Genomic DNA, 23,801 nt, shown 5'->3' with positions numbered 1-23,801 from the left:
CTGGAGCAACTAAAAGAGTAGGAAATTATGCACATCAAAAAATACACTTTGACTTAAAATCTCAAACTTGCACAGCAACTTCAGTTAATTTTATTATAACAGTAAATATATCATAAAAATAAATTGTCACATGGCATAAAGGTTTACGTGCCACTTCAAAAAGCAAAATGGCTTCCTGTCAAACAAAAGGCAGAACTCATTCTTGGATCACTATTCTGCACCCTCATTACAAGTCCCACAAAGTAAACTCCAATGTACAAATTACTGCTTCTCTGTACTAGGTCAAAAAATCTGAGAATCTATACCAAACTCATTTAAAGATGCAACATGTTACCCAAAATTCATTTTTAGATGAATATGCACCTCCTGAAAATGATAAAAGGTCAGTGGAATATCTCAAATCACATAACCTAATCAATCCACAAACTCCCACTTACAGCACATTCTCTATTCCCTGCTTTCACCCCATCCATACTTAAAATTATTTTCATACTAATGTGCTGCAAAAGTACTTTAAATTCTATGTCTGTACTGTAGGCAGTTCAGCCATCTATATAAAGAACCCTGTTAAAATGGGTTTACAGTCAAAATGTCGACATTCAATTGCACGACAGCCTCCTCCTCGAACATGGTAGGAGCGACAGTCAAAATGTCGACGTTCATGTGTACTTCCGTTCAGAAAGACGTTCACAGGGCAGGGACTCAAAGCATGGTTGTCAATGGGAGTTGCACACATTAAGATCGACAGAACGTTGTTGATCTTGTTGCGTCGACCATACAACCTACTTAATATGTATGAGTCGAGGTTATATGCAGCGGAAATCATCGATAGCATATGTGATTTTAGTTTTTTTGAGAGTAAACTGTTAAAATGTGTACTAATTTGTATTTAACTATGTAACACAATAGATACTGCATAAACTTGCTCACCTGTCTCTATGAAAATTGCACATACGTATCTATTATTAATAACTGTATAATTATATATACAGTACCTCTTGCAATATATACTTCGGTAACTGTAAAACTTTAATGTTTTCCCAGAATGAGACTGAAATAAGTAATTTACAATCAGTGCTCGACAGAAAGTTGTCGATCTTGTTGCGTCAACCATAGAACCTACTTAATATGTGAGTCGAGGTTATCTGTTGCGGAAATCAATGTTAGCGCATGTGATTTTCTTTTTTTTTATAGTAAACCATCAAAATGTGTACTAATTTGTATTTAACTATGTAACACAATAGATACTGCATGAACTTGCTCACCTGTCTCTATGAAAATTGCACATACGTATGTATATTATTAATAACTGTATAATTATATATACTTTACTTCTTGCAATATGTACTTCGGTAACTGTAAAACTTTAATGTTTTTCCAGAATGAGACTGAAATAAGTAATTAACAATCAGTGCTCTACCCCAGTTAACAAATTTAAATAAAGAAAAAAAACACCACCATCTTTTTTTTCAGGCAGAACATTTCTTCACAATAAACATTTTTTTCAGACTACATTAATTCAAAGCAGGCTAAAGATTTCATTACAAAGAAAAACTTCTAGACATAGTTAGAGCAAAACATAATGTGATATCATACCTTCATGCTAATCAGTAGTTTGCATTAATTCTGCAGATCCCACTTTGTATTAAATACTGCTTACATCAAATTCCTCTGAAAAATAATGCTGAAAAGAACACTATTAGGCCATCTAAATATCTCACCCAGCATACTATACACTACCTTCCACTCAAGACTCTTGCCTTGATCTCCACATTACTACAAACATATATAAGGACTCTCCAACAAGCTGCTATTCTTATAACTATCACTTAATCTAATTCTGAAGTAATACTAGCATGTTTCCTAATTCTTTCCCTGACTACATCTCCACTAGATTCCTCACGCAGAATTATTACAAAATCCACATATTCTACCATAAAGCACTATATACAGTAGATATAAAAAGTTTACATACCCCTGTTAAAATGACAGGTTTGTGTGATACATAAAAAAATGAAACCACAATAAATTATTTAGAAACTTCTCACCTTTAATGTGACCTATAACCTGCACAATTCAATTGAAAAAAACAACCAAATCTGTTACGGGAAAAATATAAAAAATAAAAAACATACAATACGCTGGTTGCATAAATGTGCACACCCTTAAACTACTACTTTGATGTGTGGGCACACCCTTAAACTAATACTTTATAGAAGCACCTTTTGATTTAATTACAACATTCAGTCTTCTTGGCTACACAACTACCATCAATTAAAGAGACTCTGATTAACCCCAAGTAAAGTTCACCTGTCCTAGTAGGATTTTTCTGACATTTACTCAGTTGCCTGCTACAGCAAAAACCATTGTTCACAGAGAGCTTACAAAGCATCAAAGGGATCTCATTGTTGAAAGGTATCAGTCAGGAGAAGGGTGCAAAACAATTTCCACAGCATTGGATATACCATGGAACACAGTGAAGACAGTCATCAAAAAGTGAAGAAAATATGGGACAACAGTGACACTGCAATGAACTGGACATCCCTCCAAAATTGATGAAAAGACAAGACGAAAACTGGTCTGGGAGGCTGCCAAGAGACCCACAGCAACACTGAAGGAGCTGCAGGAATTTCTGGCAAGTACTGGTTGTGTACTACATGTGACAAAAATCTCCTGTATTCTCCATATGTCTGGACTATGGGGTAGGGTTGCAAGATGGAAGCCTTTTCTTACACAGAAAAACATCCAGGCCCAGCTAAAATTTGCAAAACAATACATCAAGTTTCCCAAAAGCATGTGGGAAAATGTTTTATGGTCTGATGAGACCAAGGTTGAACTTTTTGGCCACAATTCCAAAACGTACGTTTGGCGCAAAAACAACACTTCACATCACCAAAAGAACACCATCCCCATGGCGAAGCATGGTGGTGACAGTATCATGCTTTGGGGTTGCTTTTCTTCAGCTGGAACTGGAGCTTTAGTCAAGGTGGAGGGAATTATTAACAGTTCCAAATACCAGTCACTTTTGGCCCAAAACCTTCAGGCATCTGCTAGAAAGATGAAGAGGAATTTCACCTTTCAACACAACAATGACCACAAGCATACATCCAAATCAACAAAAGAATGGCTTCACCAGAAGAAAATTAAAGATTTGGAATGGCCCAGCCAGAGCCCAGACCTAAATCCAACAGAAAATCAGTGGGGTGATCTGAAGAGGGCTGTGTACAAGAGACGCCCTCGCAATCTGACAGACAATGACCACAAGCATACATCCAAATCAACAAAAGAATGGCTTCACCAGAAGAAAATTAAAGATTTGGAATGGCCCAGCCAGAGCCCAGACCTAAATCCAACAGAAAATCTGTGGGGTGACCTGAAGAGGGCTGTGTACAAGAGACGCCCTCGCAATCTGACAGATTTGGAGTGCTTATTGCCAAGTCAAGATGTGCCATGCTGATAGACTCCTACCCAAGAAGACTGAATGCTGTAATTAAATCAAAAGGTGCTTCAACAAAGCAGTAGTTTAAGGTTGTGCACATTTATGCGGCCAGCGTATTGTATGTTTTTTATTTTTTATATTTTTTCCCTAACAGATTTGGTTGTTTTTCAATTAAATTACACAGGTTATAGGTCATATTAAAGGTGGGAAAAGTTTTGAAATGATTTATTGTGGTCTCACTTTTTTATATCACAAAAATCTATCATTTTAACAGGGGTGTTTAAACTTTTTATATCCACTGTATATTCTGATTCTATGGACTGCACTAAAACCTTTCAACTTCCCTTCTACATTTCCCCCTTCTACCTACATCTCACTGCATGTCTCTTACCTACATTTATTACATCTTTTACTTGTCCTTTTCTTTAGTGACTAGCTAAACTTTAACTATTCAGACTGACTTATAACAATGTCCTGTAACCACAGTGCATGGTTGTGTCACATGTAAACAATTCAGCTCAGCTGCATGTCAAATTCTTCATTGTCTAATTAAACATATCAAGTTGTAATTTATAGTTAACATGGCGTATTAAGTTTACTTACTTATGTATTGGATCTATCATGGCCTAACTGGCCTTAAACCAGGGGGAAAAAATATATATATATATATATATATATATATATATATATAAAATGATACCCCCTTCTTGTCTCTGAAACAACTAAGAAGCCTGAGTGACAGAGAGAACTATGTTCTCAAAAAGCAGCAGCCTGAGATCATACCTGGTTTTATACAAAAGCAACTATATAACTGATGCACACTGGGTAAAGGGAATTCAGTGCAAGATAAAATGTTATCCAAAGGTAGAACTCATAGTACATGCCCAAAGACCAATACATATTATCTAATAGTGTGCTTCCCACACCCAAGACTCAAGTCATAAGGCCAGACCCAATGGACCCACTTCAACCTGAACTAGTTGTCCCAAATGAGCCAAGAAGGAAGTCTGAGGAAGGGAATCTTTAGCCATGAGTTCCTAAAATCCAAAAAGAAATGATTGAAGGGGACACTACAGAATCTGGCAAAATGCACACAAACCCTAAGTGATAAAGGGGGTTAGATGTTGTGAACAAATCTGTCAAAGATATGCTTCCCCAGTCCTCTCAACTTCGGCCAACACGGAGGTCTAGTTTTGGCTTCAGCACTAACTAACTAATTGTGTGTTCACACTTACAGTGAAAGGGTAGTAAGGGGCGGGCCTAACACCACACACACTTAAGAGAACTATGCCACAAGGGATCTTTTCTTAGAACATGATCTGCTCTATGCTTGGGACTGCAGGATGAGCCATAACTCTGGGTCTATATGCAATCAGTTCTTGATGGCCACCATATGCTAAATTGCCATGTACATTAATAGCTTCTCTTGACAATGTCTGTGGTTTATTTGAATAAAATGATGACACCTCTGGCAGTTGTCAACATCATATTCCTCCCACATTCAGGAAGGGCAATGCCAGGTCAGGTTTTGGATTGCAATTTAATGGCAATGTGGACCGTTAGTGTATTTGTTAAGCATGCACATGAAAACTGAGATATGAATTGTGTAAGCAGCAATAAAGAACTAAGGGCTTTGTGAGATGAGCACACTTATTTATCTGATATACTGCATCACATGTAATAAAATAAGTGCAATAATGCTCCCAAGAATTTGATTTTCCAAGCTTTTTGCCACATTCATACAGGCATTTCTGACAAACCAGTAGATAGAAAGGAAATTCATGGTTATTTCTGTCTGGTAAAGTACCACAACGGTGCAACCCCCAAACCAGCCAAAAGTACATTGCATCCACACACACAACACACTCCACGTTTGCATCCACACACACAACACACGCTCCGTTTGCATCCACACACACAACACATGCTCCGTTTGCATCCACACACACAACACATGCTCTGTTTGCATCCACACACACAACACACGCTCCATTTGCATCCACACACACAACACACGCTCTGTTTGCATCCACACACACAACACATGCTCCGTTTGCATCCACACACACAACACACGCTCCGTTTGCATCCACACACACAACACATGCTCCGTTTGCATCCACACACACAACACATGCTCCGTTTGCATCCACACACACACACGCTCCGTTTGCATCCACACACACACGCTCCGTTTGCATCCACACACACACACGCTCCGTTTGCATCCACACACACACACACACACACACACACACACACACACACACACACACACACACACACACACACGCTCCGTTTGCATCCACACACACACACACACACACACACACACACACACACACACACACACACACGCTCCCTCTGCATCCACACACACGCTCCCTGGCAGGAGACTAGAAACGCACCAGTCATACACACTCACTCCATACATTCACGCACACAATCCGATTTCAGCAGTCGGTGTTTAGAACTAAAAAAAAAAAAACAAAAAAAAACACACACACATACATTTAGTATTCACAAACACACACACTCTGAAGCAGCGTTACCCGAATGAAGCACGTGGCGAGAACACAACATAAAACTACTTTCTTTATGCACTTAAATTAATGAAAAAAATGATTATTAATTCATTAAAATTAGCCTGAATTAAAAATAAAAAACTCACCTTAGCAACAAGTAATACAGTAGAATACTTCGGTCCCTCAGTAGAATACACTCGGCAGGATACACTTCCAAAGTAAGGGAGTTCCACATAGCGAATGCGAGGATTTATTAGGATAATGGTGTGGGCTGGACCAAAAAGCTCTGACATCACCTTCTGGGCAGTTTAAAGCCTACCTCTAAAGAACATGGGAGTGGTGACGTCAGATTGTGGGTGGAAACTCCCTGTAACTACTACAAAAGTGTAGTAGTCCTGACGTCAGGATTTAAGAGACAGTGAGTCGTTTTTCAAAGGCGGGACAATTTGCTTTCAAAACGGAAGCTAAAACAGTACGGAAACGGAGGCTGGCTAGGAGGAAAACAGTAGAGATAATAAATTTTAAATACATGCAGTACAGTTTTTATTTTGCTGGATGAAGTAACCGGAATGCAAAGTGAGGGCAGGCTGTGCACTACGATTAAGCATCCCGTTGTTCTCCTTTAAAGACATTGTATATGTAAAATCTAGCAATTAACTGTGGTCTCAAAACAATATAAAGAATCTGCTGGTTCAGGCACCATGGCTCCAAGGTTGAAATCAAACAGTCATATAAGCCTTGACTTATTAGCTTTCTTCAAGCAGAATGCACTGTTGTTACATTTTTGACATTCAGCATTTAACACAATTTTCTTCCATTTAAGAGAACAAGCATGTGACTTATATTAATATTTACAAATGACAGAATTATCTACAAAATTCTAACTAGCTAGGCTGGCAGCCATATCTTCACAGACAAATTTTCAACAACTAGCTTAAAAATCTTAATACTATATATTTTAAAAGGTCTATGCATTAGATATAGTATTTCTGGCTTATTATGGTCTCCATATAAGCCACAAACTTGCCAACCTATGACATCTAGTGGCAAACTTCTACTGCTGCATGCAGAAATAAGAATTGAAGAAAAAACAGTATTTATATTATTAAATATAAATGAGTAGGAAACTCTCTGTTAATAAACCTGTCTGTGAATATTGTAAATAATATAGTGTTAAATTAAAATATAAAACACTGACTACTGTTGTTTATTATATATCAATGTCCCACTAGCATTGCATAAACTCATTTGGTTTAATTATGCAGAATGTGGTTCAGCAATCATGCTCTAATGTGTGACAGCTAAAACTGTTTCTATTCAAGTATGATGTACTTTTAAACAATTAACTATTCCTACAAGTATAACTGGTTTAAGTATTTTTTGCTTATTAAATGAAAGATTAATTACTTATCTTTTGATTTCAAATAAAACATTAATTACATTTCAAAAGAAGCAAGGCAACATCCGTTCTGCATTCTGATTGGTCCATTGAGATCAGCTTGAAGTAAAAGGTTCAAAGGTCACACATAACTTCCTGAAAACCATTGTGAATATCTCTGCATGGATATGGAGCCTTTACAAACATCCAGGAGCTTGTAGTTTGCTTCAGAAGTCTTCTAAAAAGCTTCTAATGTAAATTGGCAGGAATTTTTACATTTAAAAAGAAGCTTTTAAATATAAAACACTCACAGATGTGCTCTATAATCTGTGAGTGAATTAAAATGTTCATTTTTGGTTTATAAACGTAGTTTTGGCAATTAATTATGTTGATAAATGTGGAATTATCCATTTATACGAATATTGATAAATATATTAAAAAGCGGCATGAACATAAACTTTGGGAAATAAGCAGAATAACATATTGATACAAGTGGGGGCTTGACATTTTATATATCAACTAATTGTCATTTTTTTTAAAACACACACAGTTTGTTTCTATATCATACATTTTTAAAGCCCCTTAAGTTTATAAGATAATAGGAAATATTTGTGAAGTATCAACACCACTATACAGTGGTGATAGAAAGATATGATCATCTTTAAAGAGCAATACTTCACTATATTTTGTAAAATATCTCATATCTGATTAAAAGTTATTAATAAACTTATAATGGTTTATGAAACTTAGCTATCAATAGTCTTTAACTTTAAAATGAATAACATGAATTACCTTATTTGTGTGATTCCAAAGAGATTTATAAACATTTATACTGCAATATGTTACAGATAAAGTTTTGAATTATTTATTTGTCTCTGGATTTTTTCTTCTCTTCCACAGACCACTCCTTTTTGGTGCTTACCTCTTTAATGTAATATTGGTATCCATAAGTTATCTTGGATTTATTAAGTTTTTCTGTTGAACAAAATTGTTAGCTTCTTCAAGTGTCTCAAATGTCTTTTTTCCTTCTGGTAAGCCAAGTCTTATGTTGGCAGGGAAGATCATTTGTAATTTAATACCAGCCTTTTTCAATGGTTTTATAAGGGGAATACGTATCTTCCTTTTTGAAATTACAACAGCAGAACAGTCATTATCAAATCTGATATTTTGATCTCCTATTTTCAAAGGAGAAACAGCCCAGGCAGACTTTAGAATAAGATCCATATCTTGACTGGACATGAATTTCATAATGATGGATCTAGGGTGAATATTTTTGCTATTTGAAGTGGCTGTGGATAATGATCTATGGGCTGTAAGATTTTCATAGATTTTTAAGTTTTAGGAAGCCAGGCAGTTAAAAAATCCACCATGTTATCTTCCTTCTATTCTCTCTGATATATTATAGATTCTAATATTATTCCTTCTGGATCTATTTTACAGGCTGTCAATTTTGTCAATTTAAGTTTATTTTGCTGTAGAAGGAGTTCAATAGTTTTTCCTCTTCTGTTAGTCTGCAGTCAGTGTCAGACACTGACTCTTCTAGTGCTGCAATTTGAGTCTTCTGTTGCTTCAGGACATCATTTAGTAGTTCAATCTGTTTAGTAGAATTTTCCTTTATTTTATCAGTTTTAAAGTCCACTTTGTCCATTTTCAGCATCAAATCTTGAATGTTTGTAAGAATTGACTGTAGTTCTTTTGTCATAGAATTGTCCTGTTGGGTAGTCTTAGAATGATTCATCTTACTTCAGTTGTAGTTCTTTCTTTTTTATTCTTTAAAATTTGACAAGAAAATATAAAGGTTATCAGTTGAAAGTTACAGTGATATAAAGCTTAAAGTTTCCAGATTTTAGATTTAAATGTATTACATTTAAGTAATTGTCAATGTATGTTGCTGATAAATCCTGCCAAGAGTATTGAAATATTGCTGAGCAGAAAATGCATGCTGCCTTTAGCCTGCCATCAAAGCTACATGCTCTCTTCAAACATTTTTTTTCATGTTTACCCCAGTCTTGTGAATTAATAGGGGTTCTCCCCCAGGTGGTTAAGCACATTAGGACTAGCCTTAAAAATGTGAAGTCTTTAAAGAGAACAGAGGTGTTGCCATATGAGTCTCTTGTGCTCCCATTTTTGCAAATCTTGTTTTACTTGACAGGGAGAATAAATTTGTGTTTGAGTTCTTTACTAACATAAGAATGTAGGTAATGTTTTTGGATGATATATTTGTTCTTTGGAAAGGGTCTGATGTAAAATACCTAAGATTACTGACTATTTGAATAATACTTCTGACTATCTAAAATTTACTTATAATGTTGAGAAGGATTATATGCATTTGCTTGGCACTCATATTTCTCGCACTAACAGAGGATTTAGATCTAAAGTATATAGGAAATCAATTTTTAGCAACTTATATTTCCATGTTTCTAGCTGCCACCCCATAGCCCAAAAGAAAAGTTTGGCGGAAGGACAGTGTATATGCGATCTCCCACCATGAAGATCTAGAGGGAGAACTCAACAAAGTTGTTAATATGTTTTTTTATCCAGGGGTTATCCTAGCTCATTGGTGTAAAGTATTAGACATCAAGTAGAAGGCAAATGGGTGCTAGATATAAGCCATTATTGGGTACTAAGTTGCATCCTAATATCCAGGCCCCACTAGCAAAAAACTATGAAAAAGCTCTAGTAGCTCAATACAGTTCTCAGTCAGCTGAAATTAAGAACATTATTTGAAAAAACTGGAACATTTTTAAGGTTAGTCCTACTGTGCTTAACCACCTAGGGGAGAACCCCTATTCATTCACAAGACTGGATTCAACATTCAACATGAAAAAAATTGTTTGAAGGAGGATCAAATAGTCAGGGATTTGAACATGAAAAGAAAGGTACTGTAAATTGTGGTACGTGCAATCAGTGTTCTTTTATTCTTAAAGAGAAAAGTTTGGTTTAGAAAGCAGTGTTCACTTTAAAGTATATTTCTGCAAAGCCAATTGTCATTCAAAACTAGTGGTGTATCTTAGGTTCATAGATTCATAGATTTGTACTAGGCTAACTGCCTTGTGGCCATATTTTAAGCCTAGCCAACTACCTCATGTGAGAATCAAACCCTGCACCATGTGTCTGCAAGGTAAACACCTTAACCATTATGCCATCCTCCCACCCATTTTGTTAAATGTTCACGATGCCCTGAATTTTATGTAGGGAAAACTGAATGCAGCCTTTGTAAAATAATATATGAACACTGTTATGACATTTCTAGCACAATAAAAATAATGCTTTTTAAGTATTCAACTACCTGTCTGTCTTTTTCATAGCTTATATTTGCAATTCTGGATCAAGTGTCTTTGAACCCCCGAGGTGGGGATGTTAAAACAGCATTAGAAAATAAATAACTTAGATGGCAACTTAAGCTACATGCCATGTGTGATGGCCTCTGTACCCCGGGCCAGTAATCAAGGAGCCTCTATCTTCACCACTGACACTGGTAAGAGATGTTCACTAAAAACAGGAATGGATTTAGACATTATTTTCAGATGCAGCTCTCTGCATCAAGCACAGTTTCCCCCAAGAGCACACAGGGAATATGCTCCAGACCTGGGACTGGACCACCTATCTCTCCAGATCCCAAACAAGACTCACTTTGTAGCACTGTGTCCCAGTTCCAAGTAGATGAAATACCTAAACCTAGGTATTTGATTATCACATAGACATAGTCCTGGGAAGACTGGCACAGACTTACTAGATGTACCCCTTCTGTCCAGACTATAAGGCAACTGCACTGCCATCAGTTAACTACTCTAAGGCTATTACAAGAGTATCCAATTATACTGAGGAAAATCAATACTAATATAAATGGTAGAGTGTAACCAAAGCAGCAAGGCTTTCAGAGTAGCCAAGGCATCATTAAGATAAGCACAAGTACTATCAAGATGTTAAAATAATTCTTTAAAAGACTAGCCACAATGAAAGATATGAAATATTTAATAATAAATTATAAAATAAAAACATTATAATAATAAATATCTAAGTACAATAAACACCTGAGTTTCAATCACAGGAGAAATAAAAATAAGACAGTTGGACAGATTTGCACAGATGCAGAAAAACAATACTCAACTAATCTCACTGTATTTCCTGACTGTCTGAAGAATGACTGCCTCTAGCTAACTTAATTAAAACAGCAAGGAAAGATAGGATACTGAAATGCTTACTTCCACACGACAAGGTGATGATCCTCTCACTAACTGAACTAAACTGAATTAACTGAATTGACTGTGATAACTGTCATAGATCTTTATAGCATGTTCCAAAGTAAAGAAAACAAAACAAACTGCTATGTAAGTTCCATCCTTTCAGTGCTGGTTATAGAATGACATCACATTTGACAACCTGACTGAGATTTGTCGCAGTATCTGAAAGCTAGAGAACAATTTCAAAAACTTCTACTCTTCCAGAATTCTCTGTTTAAACATATACATTTAATCAGTTATAATAACACTCTTGATACATTTTTTAACACTGGCATGTGTACAAATCTGTGTGATAGTCAAATGACACAAAAGTATTTACCAAACTCCAGCTGACTATGCTATATGTTGCACATGCACTGCCCTATTCTCCCTGGCACAGATGGCAATGCCTCACATCATCACATCTCTCCCCCTTTGAAGACTCAAGCTAGTTTTTCAAGTGACCCAGGAAAATGTTGTTTTAGAGAAATAGGCCTGTTTGGGAACACATTAATGTATACCCTGTCTTGACAGTCCATTTACATTGGCATTACTGAACCCACTATGGTGTTGTACTGTCATGTTATATGATTGCACCTCTAGGCTCCACCTTAATAACTTGGCATTTTGCTGACTGACTCTATGTAGCCATGTTAAGTGATTGTGATTTGTAATGACAGTGAATTTCCTTCCATACAGATAAGGCTGAAGTTTCTGCAGTGCCCATACCATGGCTAGACATTCTTTTTCTACAGCTGCATAACATTCTTCCCTGGATTGGAGTCTATGGCTGAGATATACAACTGGGTGCTTTTTTCTCTCAGAGGAAACTTGGCAGAATACAGCCCCCACCCATGGTTTGAAGCATCTACCTGCTCACAAATTATTTGCTGTAATATGGAGTGGTTAACACAGGGGGTCCTCCCAAAGTCCCATTAAGCTTCTGGAATGCCTGCTCACAGGCTGGGATCCACACTACCTTATCTGGCCTGTTTTTCCTTGTCAGGTCTGTGAGAGGAGCAAATATTGTACTATAATTTGGAACACACTTTCTATAGTATCTCACTGTCCCCAAAATGCCCTCACTTGCTTTTTGGCAACAGTTGCAGGCCATGTCTGAATAGCTTCCACTTTGGCAGGTTCTGGCGTAATCTTATCAGTCCCCACTCTATGTCCCATGTACAAAACCTCTGCCATACCCACCTGACACTTACTGGTCTAAATGGTAAACCCTGCCCTTTTCAGTCTACCCAGGACCTCCCTGACATTCTGAAGGTGTTCTTGCCAAGAATGGCTGTAGATGGCAATATCATCCAGATTAGTAAGGGCATAATCTCCTTTTCCTGCTAGGATATGATCTACCAGTCTCTGGTAGGTTGCTGGGGCATTTTTCATCCCAAAGGGCATCTTTGTAAACTTGTATAATCCAAGAGGAGTCACAAAGGCTAATCTTTCTCTACTGATGAGAGTCATGGGCACCTGCCAGGAACCCTTGGTCAGATCAGTAGTGGTCAGATGCTTATCCCTACCCTGCTGCTTTAAGGCTTCATCTGTCCTAGGCATGGGGTAAGAATCTGACTCTGTGTGACTCTTTAGTTTTCTGTAGGCAACACAGAATCTGATACTACCATCTTTCTTTGGTACCAGCACCACTGGAGGGGGGGGGGGTCTAGGGACTGCTGTACTCTTGGATTACTCCCAGTTCCAACATTTCATATATGTCCTTTCTCAGAGTCTGTCTGACTCGCTCAAGCACCATATAAGGCACCTCCTTGATGGGCCTTTGGGGTCCAGTATCCACATGGTGCTGCACCAGGTGGGTGCACCCAGGTTTCCCAATGAACATGCCCCCAAACCCCTGCAACACTGCTTGGTTTTCTCAAACCTGGGTAGGGGATAGTGGCTGAGATACTGCTACCCCTTCCACAGAGGAGTCAGTCTAAGCCACACTTAGGAGATCAGTCACCATATCCCCTCAGATTCTTCCTGCCATCCACTGCAAATACTCAACATCAGGGCCTTTGTATCATGGTAAGACTTCATCATGTTAACATGGTACTATTTATGCCCATGCCTCCTGCCTAGCAGGTTTATCATGTAATTAACATCACTGACCTTACTTACCACTTTGAAGGGTCTCCTTCCAAACTGCGTGCAGCTTATTGTATCTGACAGGAATGAGCACCATAGCCTGCTGTCCCACAGCATACTCTCAGTCTTGTGCATTCCTGTCATACTAGACCATTTTTGGGTCTATATTAGAACACTGAAGTTTCAGAACTTCGAATGTTCTAATATCAAACCCTATTATCCGAAAGCTGAAAACATCGAACATACAGAACAGCGAATTTTTTCCTAGGTAAAAAAATATGCTGTTCAAAAACACATACACACAACACAAGCACACCAAACAAACAGCAATCTGCACACATACACCTAAAATCTTACACCTAACCCTACACTAAACTATACACTGACCACTAACTATCCACTTACCTTAATCCAAACTCTAACCCTAAGGTCCATCACTATCTCACACTTATCTGACCCACGCCCTAACTCTAACTCACCTTCCCCACCCTAACCCTCATGTCCACACAATCGCACACTTACCTGACCTGCGCCATAACCCTTACTCACCTAACCTGCCCCAACCCTCACGTCCACACAATCACACACATATCTAACCCACGCCCTAACCCTAACTAACCTAACCCGCACTCAATCGCACACTTACCTGAACCTGACCTGTAACTTTCCACCACAGCTCTGAAAATACCAAAGCAACAGAAATGGACAATCAAATTCTTTCCCTAGGAAAAAATTCGGTTTTCTGTTGCTTTGATATTTTCAGCGTAATAGGGTTCGATATAACATTCAAAGTTTTGAAACTTCGATGTTCTAATATAGATCCACCATTTTCTGCTCTTGGGCTCCTGCCAGGTTTTCCTGGGCCAAGCCCATGAGCTCCCTAAGCCTTTTCCTATGGTTTAGGAAATATGCCACTACAGACTCCTTGTGGGATTCACACTAACCCTCCCACTCATTATGAATTATATCCAAAGGCCCCCTCACCATATGCCCATACAGCAACTCAAAGGGTGAAACACCTGTGGATTCCTGGGGTACCTCTATGCAAACAGCAGATGGCACAAATATTTGTCTGACTGTCTCTTAAACTAGTCTGCAAATGCCCATAGGATGGCATTTAGTGTACAGTTTAAGCTCTCCATAAGACCATTAGCCTGGGGATGGTAGAGGGTGGTCTTTAGGTGCTTCACCTTACCACAGATAAGCCAGCAGGTCTGACATGAAATTGGCACCTCTGTCAGTTAGTATTTCTCTCAGGAAACCTACCCTGCTGAAAATCTCGAGCAAGCATTTACCACCTTTTCTGCCTTGATGGAGGACAGAGCCATCATCTCAGGGTATCTAAAGGAATAATCTACTACCACTAGGATATGCTTCTTCCTTGTGGAATTTTGTATATTTAGAGGCCACACAATATCCATAGCTACTCTGTGAAATGTCTTCTCAGTCACAGGCAAAGGCATCAATGGAGCTTTGACCTTGTCCCCTGTCTTGCCTACATTTTGGCACTGCTCACAGATCCTGCAGTAGCCAGTTACATCCCTGGCCAGTAAAAGGTTTGCATAATACATCTCTTGATATGCTTTATGCCCATATGACCAGGAAAAGGAATGCCATGGGCTATGGCTAGAAGTGCCAGATGGTAGGCTCTGGGCACTACCAACTGCTGTATTACCTCATCCTCTAGCCCTCCCTCAGGGGCCCACTCTCTGTACAGTAACTCTTTGTTCTATTATACAGACTTCCCTTTTCCTTGAGCATCAGGTGTCTCCTTAGCTACTTCCCTCAAGCCTCATAAGGTAGGGTTTGAAAGCTGAGCCTGTCTCAACACTACTTTTGTGACCCCCTCAGCTCCCCTTCCACAGAAAGCCTAGTATCTTTTGACAGTGGTGCCTCACTGTCAGCATGGGTACTACCACTCACCTTCTTCCTTGCAGTCATCCTGTCCATGGGAACATCAGTACCTACCAGCAGCTGTGACTCACTTTCAGGATCTCTGGTACAAGACAATTCCCTCCCTGAAATAGCCACATCACCAGCTCTAGCTTTAGGTGGGAGGTCTGTCTGGGTTACTGACAAGTTACCAGACCTACACGTCTGTGTCCAAACCCAATTGCATGCAGCTGCATGCACACAAGGTACTGCATTATCAAAATTATTCCCTATCAAGACATTTGCAGGAATATCCTCAAACAAAGCTACCTGATTGCTTCCATTTCCACCCTCCCAGTCAAGGTGAACCTTGGCCAAAGGTATTTGGAATGGGATCCCTCCTAAAGCTTTGATTGGAGTGGACTGCCCAAGCAAGTACTGCTCCTTTTTAACCACTGCAGGTTTCACAATAGTTAAGTCAGAGGCTGTGTCTCTCTTAGCTGTGGCCTGTCTTCCATCCACTAAGATAGGATACAAACTCTGGTGATAGTTTGGTACCCCTATTGTCTCCAGACAACTTACTAATGGCACACTTTTATTCCCACTTGCTGGCTCCCTCACCTTTTTTTCTCCGTCTTACTTCACTGGACATTTGTATGCTATATGGCCCCTCTGGTTACATTTAAAACATCTATACCCTGATCATGTCCATGTACCTGAATTAAGGGCTTCCCTTGTTACCGGTAGACTCTACTGGGGTGATTTAGGCTGCCCATCATAGGTTCTCTTATATCCATGTGCAGCAGTGGGTATCCCCTTCTTATGCAGTGATGCTCTCCTTGTTAAGAAGATATCCCAATTTCTCCCCAGCTTATCTGCAGATTTACACTTTTGTTTTGACAAGCAGATTCTCATGTCCTCAGGCAAAGTACTAAGGGCTTGTTCCTTTACCAAAAGTTCTGCCAGTCTTTCAAAAGGGATGACCTGACACCCACTCACACAACTATGAAAATAAATGTTTAACTCAGCAATATAATCACATACACTTTCATCTGCCCTGTGTCTATGCTCACACTTTTTTCCTTTAAGCTTCAGGTGTTAACTTATAACAGTTCAATAAACATTGTTTTAGTCTATCATAGTTGAAACAATCAGTATCAGACAATTTAGAAACAGCAGTTACAGCTTTACCATGGAATAAGAGGGTCAGGAACTGTACCCAGAGCTCTTGGTCAACATTATGGTGTTTACATATTCTTTTAAATATATGAATAAAACTATTAAAGTCATCCACCTCTGCAAACCATGGAAGAAATTTACTGACTTTTATTGCTTCCAGGGTCCGGATATTCCCTTCTTTATTACCTCTATTACCCTGATGAAGAGTCAACCTCTCCCTCTCATGTGTCACTGGTTCTTTTTTCTTTAATCTCAAATCACCGCAGTCTCTTATTTCCTTCAATCTCCAAATGCCACAGTCTCTCTTTGGTTTCCAAATGTTTGGCCTCCAGTTGACACTGCTTCTTCTTTTCTTCAGTCTCATGTTGATACTGCTTCTCCTTTTCTCTGGTCTCCCAATGCAACAGTCTATCTTTGGTCTTCAAACTTCTGGCCTCCAGTTCAAGTCTCTTTAACTCCAGATGGATTTTTAAGTCCAATGAGAAAAGGTGAACTGTCCTGTTTCTGAAGACTGCACATCCCCAACACTAGACTGGTTGTACTGCAAGCCACTGGTCAATACTGCAGCTGTGATTAAGACTGAAATTATTTCCTTTTTAGTCTGGTTCCATGCACTAGCCCTTTGGCTTTGCATACTTTGGCCAACTGTTTTTTTGTTAGCTTACCAAAATCCTCTGCTGACATCTTTGCCTGCTTTCCCTTACTAAGCTAAATTAACAAAAACAAATACAACTGTTGTGAAAATGAAACACTGAATGTTTACCTTGTGGCTGTTGAGAGTACACACACCTTCAGTGACAACTGCCCATAGGCTACTGAAGTTCAGTTAATATCCCACTGCTCTGCCACCAATACGTGACAGTTCTTCTACCCTGGACCAGTAATCAAGGAGCCTCAATCCTCACCACTGACACTGGTGAGAAATGGTCATTAAAAACAGAAATGGATTAAGACAGTATTTTCAGATGCAGCTGTCTGCATCAAACACAATTTCCCCCAAGAGCACACAGGGAACATGGCCCAGACCTGGGACTGGACTATCTGTCTCTCAAGATGCCTAACAAAGAGTCATTTTAGAACACTGTGTCCCAGTTCCAAGTAGCTGGAAAACCCACAACTGGGTATTTTATTTTCACACACACACACACACACACACACACACACACACACACACACACACACACACACACACACACACTTACACTCACACACACACACACACACACACACACACACACACACACACACACACACACACACACACACACACACACACACTCCTGGGAAAGGCTGGCACAGATTTACTAGCTGTTCCCCTTCTGCCCAGACTATAAGGTAACCATGTTGCCACCACTCAATCACTCTAAGGGTCTTACAAGGGTATCCAATTATACAGAGTAAAATCAATACTAATATAAGCAGCAAGACTTTTTGGAGTGGCCAAGGTATCACTAAAATAAGCACAACTACTCTCAAGATGTTAAACGTATTGTCTAAAAGACCAGCCACAATGAAAGGTATAGCAGTATTTAATAATAAATAACAAAATAGAAAACACAAGAATAATAAATATCTAAGTACAATGAACATCAGAGTTTCAATCACAGGAAAAATAAAAATAACACAGATGGACAGATTCAAGCACATGCAGAAAAGCAATACTTAACTAATCTCTCTGTATTTCCTGACTGTCTAAAGACTAATTGTTCCCTAGCTAACTTAATTAATACACCAAGGTAAGATAGGATGCTGAGATGTTTACTTCCACAAGACAAGTTGATGAGCCTCTCACTGACTGAACTGAACTAACTGTGATAACTGTCATCAATCTTTATATTAGGTTCCAAAACAAAACAAAACAAAGCATACTGCTGTGTGAGTTCCATCCTCTCAGTGCTGCTTATAGAATGACATCAAATTTGATCACCTGACTCTGCTACAATACACACTCAGAGCTTTGCTAAGATCTGTTGCTGTATCTGAAAGCTATAGAACAATTTCAAAAACTTCTAGTCTTCCCTTCCAGAATTCTCTGTTTACACATATACATTTAATCAGTTATAATAACACTGTTGATACATTTATAATACAAGAATCTGTACAAATCACTGTGACAGATGACAATAAATCTCATCATCACACCATGTATTACCCATTAATGTTAATGACTATCAATCTTTTCAGCCTATTTTGAAGTTGAGAACAATTAAATTACAGAAAAGAGTCACCTAGGGAGTTATTTTTAAAGTTTATTTTTTAAATTTATGTAAATATTGTATTGATTTAAGTATTGTTCGAATTTTAATGTATTTAGTTATTGCACTAAAATTGTATTTTATGTCTTTAAATCTTACAAGCAATTACTCAATTAGTTACACTCAAAATCATATAAATTGCAGTGTGTGGTATTATGGCACATTTTGATGAAGTTTTGCTTGTGTGAGGATGACAGCGCTAAATAAATATCCTTTTTATACTTTATATTTTGTTTGGGAAGTTCTTTGGACTCTGGCTCTGGTGTTATTTTATTTGAAGGTTTGGTTTTACTATAATGCTGCACTTGTGTTTTTATTCAAGGTTTTCTTAGTTAATTTCTGAATATTAGAGCTTTTATCTTCAAAGACTGCATCCCATTTCTAACCTATACATGGTCTAATGAGAGCTGCAAATATGCATCTACAGGCAATGAAGCAATGGAAAAGGAATTCAAAACTTTTATAAGAAGCATGCATGATAAAAAGAAACTGACAAGGAGAAATATGGGAGTTACTAGCTTTGGGAATGAATAAGAACTAGAAGGTGGATATGTTTACCTTCTATTCCCCAGTAAAAAGCACCTTTATTTGGTGGAATGGAACAGATATAAAGAATGTTATTTGTGTAACCAGTCTAAACATTTTATAGCAAACATTTGCATTATCACAGTAAGGAACCATCATTTGAAAGAGCAAGACAAATTCTTGAAGTTGTAATTTTACCTGTAAATGAAAAAAACACATTTTTTTCCTTGTGATTATCTAGAAATAAGAATAACCTTAGCAAGCGTTCACTCTAAAATGTTAAAATTAAGCTTATTTTTTTTTAGGAAAAGTGAACAGCACCTTGGTGAATGATTTCTAACACAATGCTGAAATCTTATTATCTTTATAAATGATGTGACATTATGCTAACCAATAAAATTACTGCACAATGTTCCTCATTTCAGTGCTGCTTCATGTACCCCAGTGCCTGAATCTGACTTCCACCCAATCATTGAGAAGGATAAGTCTTTTTTTCTGTTCCTCCTTGAGAATAGTGTCCCACTTCTGCCAAGTGCTACTGTGACTCCCAGAAGTCTCCCTGAAATGACAATGATTTTGACCTGGTACACTCACAACAACTAGCAATTATTAGCAATGGTATCAGTGGAGAGCTATAGAGAGAGAGAGAGAGAGAGAGAGTGAGATTTCCTAGGCAGACTTAAAAGAGCTGTATGGGCTTAGGACATGAACACCTTAAAAAAATCAAGACAAATACTTAGATTTGTTTAGAAGACTGCAATCATAGTAAATGTGAAAGCACCATAGGAATTAGTTTTCAGATTTGCAGTTTGAACCTCATTTCAACTTGGAATATTGTTTTCTTTTCTTTTTTATATAGTGCCCTGTTCCAAATTGATCTGGCTTATCGCATGAAAAAACAAACAGTAATACAAGGGAGAAACAGGAAGATCAGGAAATATCTGAAGAAGAAATGTGGACATGAGAAAGAAAAAGAGATTTAATATGGTGTGATATTTATGCAAAGGAGAAAGCAAAACCAACTAATACAAAAAGAGCAGCACTAAAGATATTTGAAGAGAAATACAGGCAAAGGAATCCGGACATGGAAAACTTTACAATACAAAAATAAGAAGACAAAGAGGAAAAGTAGAAAAGGAGATTAGTAATGGAGAAGTTAAATAAATAGAAACTGAGGTTATGGAGTACCTACAGAGTGAAGGATTCAGTGTAGAAAATCTAATTCAGAAAGCACCACAACAGGATAGAGTAATAGATATCCAAATTAAGGGAAAACCAGTGGAATGGGAAGCAATTGGTCAGGTGGCATATGAAGATAATTTGGAGCATTCCACAGGAAACCAGCATAAATGTTCACTTGAAGCTAGACAGCAAGGGAAGGAACAGGAAACTATGGAAACTCTGATGCAGTCAATCTTGTGGAGTGATAGGCCAGTGAATTCCCATATGATAAAGCAGTGCATGGCACAGCATGAAACTGATGAGAATGTGTCACAGGAAAATGCTAAAGAACCTTCTGTAGAATTCCCACAGGAACCGGAGAACAAGGGATGTGACCTCAGTTTAGAAGTAATTGAGCTAAGAGAAGAATTGCTTGATTTAATAAACATGGACAGATATATCAAGATCAATGAAAGAAATAGACTGCAGAAGGTTAATAAAATCCAAAAAGTCAGAAGTCTGATAAAACAAATGAACACAGTAATTAGGACTGTCCATAGAGATTCATGTGCTATAACAGAAGCAAATAGGATATATTACTGTGCAGCTAAATTAATAACTGATAAAGTTCTACCACAAGAACACAGGGTAGTGAGGGAAAGAAAGGGGAGAAATCGAATACCATAATGGAAATATAGAATAGAGAAAATAATAAAGTAATTAAGACAAGAAGTGTCACTGTTAGAAGATATAGAAGAGGGAATAGATCAACAAAAATGCTAAGAAAGATAGATGTGATAAAAGCAATGTATTTTATTAGAACAGACCAGTATCTATCATGTACTATCACAAATAAACTAAAAATGTCAGCACGTGGAAAAACTTAGAAGATACGAAGATAAATATAAAGGAAATGTGCAAAATAAGGTTTTATAGAGAACTGGGAAATAAGCTAAAAGGAATTGAAAGGCCACCAAATAAAGAAGAAATAGGTACATTTTGGAGAAGTATCTATGAAGATCCCGTAGAACATAACAAAGATGCTAAATGGAGAGAAGAAGTAAAACAAAGAATAAGAAGTTTAAAGGTACAGGATATGACATGGGATGAGGTAAAAGCTAGAGAGATTGAAACAAAGTTAAGAAAAGCCTCTAATTGGAAAACCCCAGGCCCAGATGCAGTACCTAACTTCTGGTTAAAAGTATTAACATCTTTGCACAAAGCTTTAGCCATGAGTAAGAACTATCTATATGCGCATCCAGAACAGACACCAACCTCACTAACAAAAGGAAAAACAATGCTCCTACTTAAGAGTGAACCTGCAAGCTACCCTAAAAATGATAGACTAATAACTTGCCTTCTGATGACGTATAAACTATACATGGGAATTGATCCTGACAAAGTTTATAGTCATTTAGAAGAAAACTCAATTATGGCAGTAGAACAAAAGGGCAATAAAAGAAAGTCATATGGAACAAAGGATAATTTGTTGTTAAAGTCATAGTGGAGAACTGTAAAAAGGGGGAAGAATTTATGTATGGCATGGATTGGCTACAAAAAAGCATTTGATAATATCCCCTCATTCATAGATAAAACAGTGCTTAAAAATGTACAAGATATACCCCACACTGATCAATTACATTACAGCGACCATGAAACAGTGGCAGACCACTTTGCAATTAAGCCATGATAAAAGACAAATTGTTATTCCAGGAATAAAAATTCAAAGGGGGATATTCCAGGGCAACTCTCTGTCACCGTTACTATTCTGGCTTGCCCTTAATCCTTTAAGCTGTTTACTCAACAGCTGAGGCCATGGCTACAATCTGGCTCCTAGAAAACAACAAAGTATAAAACACTTCTCATCTTTACATTGTCGATGATTTAAAACTGTATAGCTCATCAGATGAGGAACTGAAAGCACAACTGCAAGTTGTAAAACTTTTTGAGATGATATAAGAATGTCATTTGGTCTTGATAAATGTGCAAAAGCAACCTTTAAAGCAGGAAAACTGCAATGCCAGAAAAACATCAGTTTGGGACAAGAATGTGATATAAATGAACTTGAGCAAGAAGGAGTGTATAAATATTTGGGAATTGATGAAGGTTAAACAATAAAACATGAACAAATGCGAAAATACTTAGTAAGGAATACTTTAGAAGACTTAAATTAATCCTGAAAACAGCTCTGACATCTAGGAACAAAATTCAAGCTATAAACCAATTTGCTCTTCCTGTCCTAACTTGCAGTTTTGGAGTGATTCACTGCCCCAAAATGTGCTGAATAGATTAGATAGGAAAACAAGAAGGATGCTTCATGCTCACCAAATAATTTATAAAAATCAGTGCATACCAATATTATATATTCCTCATTCTGAAGGAGAGATGGGCATCCTTGAAATCGATTATCTGTATAGATCTGCAATCGTGGGACTCCACACATATCTGCTGACCTCACAAGATTGCTATTAACTAATCTGCACAGGTAACTGATTTGTTTGCAGTTAAAAAAGCATTCTGTAGAGTCTCATTGCTCCTTTATCTGTTTAAAAACTTTCATTTTGTGGCTTTCTGTAGTGCTTACTGTCTGTAGGCTAATCACTTTAGTATTGTCCCAACCCTCCCTCCGTGTTGGTGTCTTGGTGTTATACTTGGTGGCTTTGAAGTTGCCCACCCCTACTGTAAATCTGATCTGGGACACTCCTCCCAGTCTAGTGTCATTAACTCATTCTACCTAATACAGAGAGAACATTTGATAAGACCTTCTAATTCTCCTTTTTCCCTTTCAAAAAAAAAAAAAATTTTTCCTGAATCTCCTTGGTTCTGACTGTGCTTCTCAAACATTTTGGAAATATAGAGTATATTTTAGAGCATTTATTATAACTGTAATTACCTTAATATTGCTACAGCTCAAGTGCTCTAGGTTGCACTGCATCTGAAGTGTTTGTGTGTTTTCGCTGCTCTTCTGTATATATATAGACCTCTGTATATGTAGACTAGCTACTTATTCTGCTGTGTTACTGCCTCTTAAATCATTTTTCAGTTGTGCACTTGCCTTGCTTCATTTAAAAAGTTTTAAATTGCTAATTTTGTAGACTTTTAATTGCATTTACTGTTTAGGACTACACTCAAGTATGTTAGCCTTTTCTGTGT

The sequence above is a fragment of the Protopterus annectens genome, chromosome 1.part2 (genome assembly GCF_019279795.1).
Source record: "Protopterus annectens isolate FY-2018-M chromosome 1.part2, PAN1.0, whole genome shotgun sequence".
NCBI lineage: Eukaryota > Metazoa > Chordata > Ceratodontiformes > Protopteridae > Protopterus > Protopterus annectens.
This window is presented reverse-complemented; position numbering follows the sequence as displayed.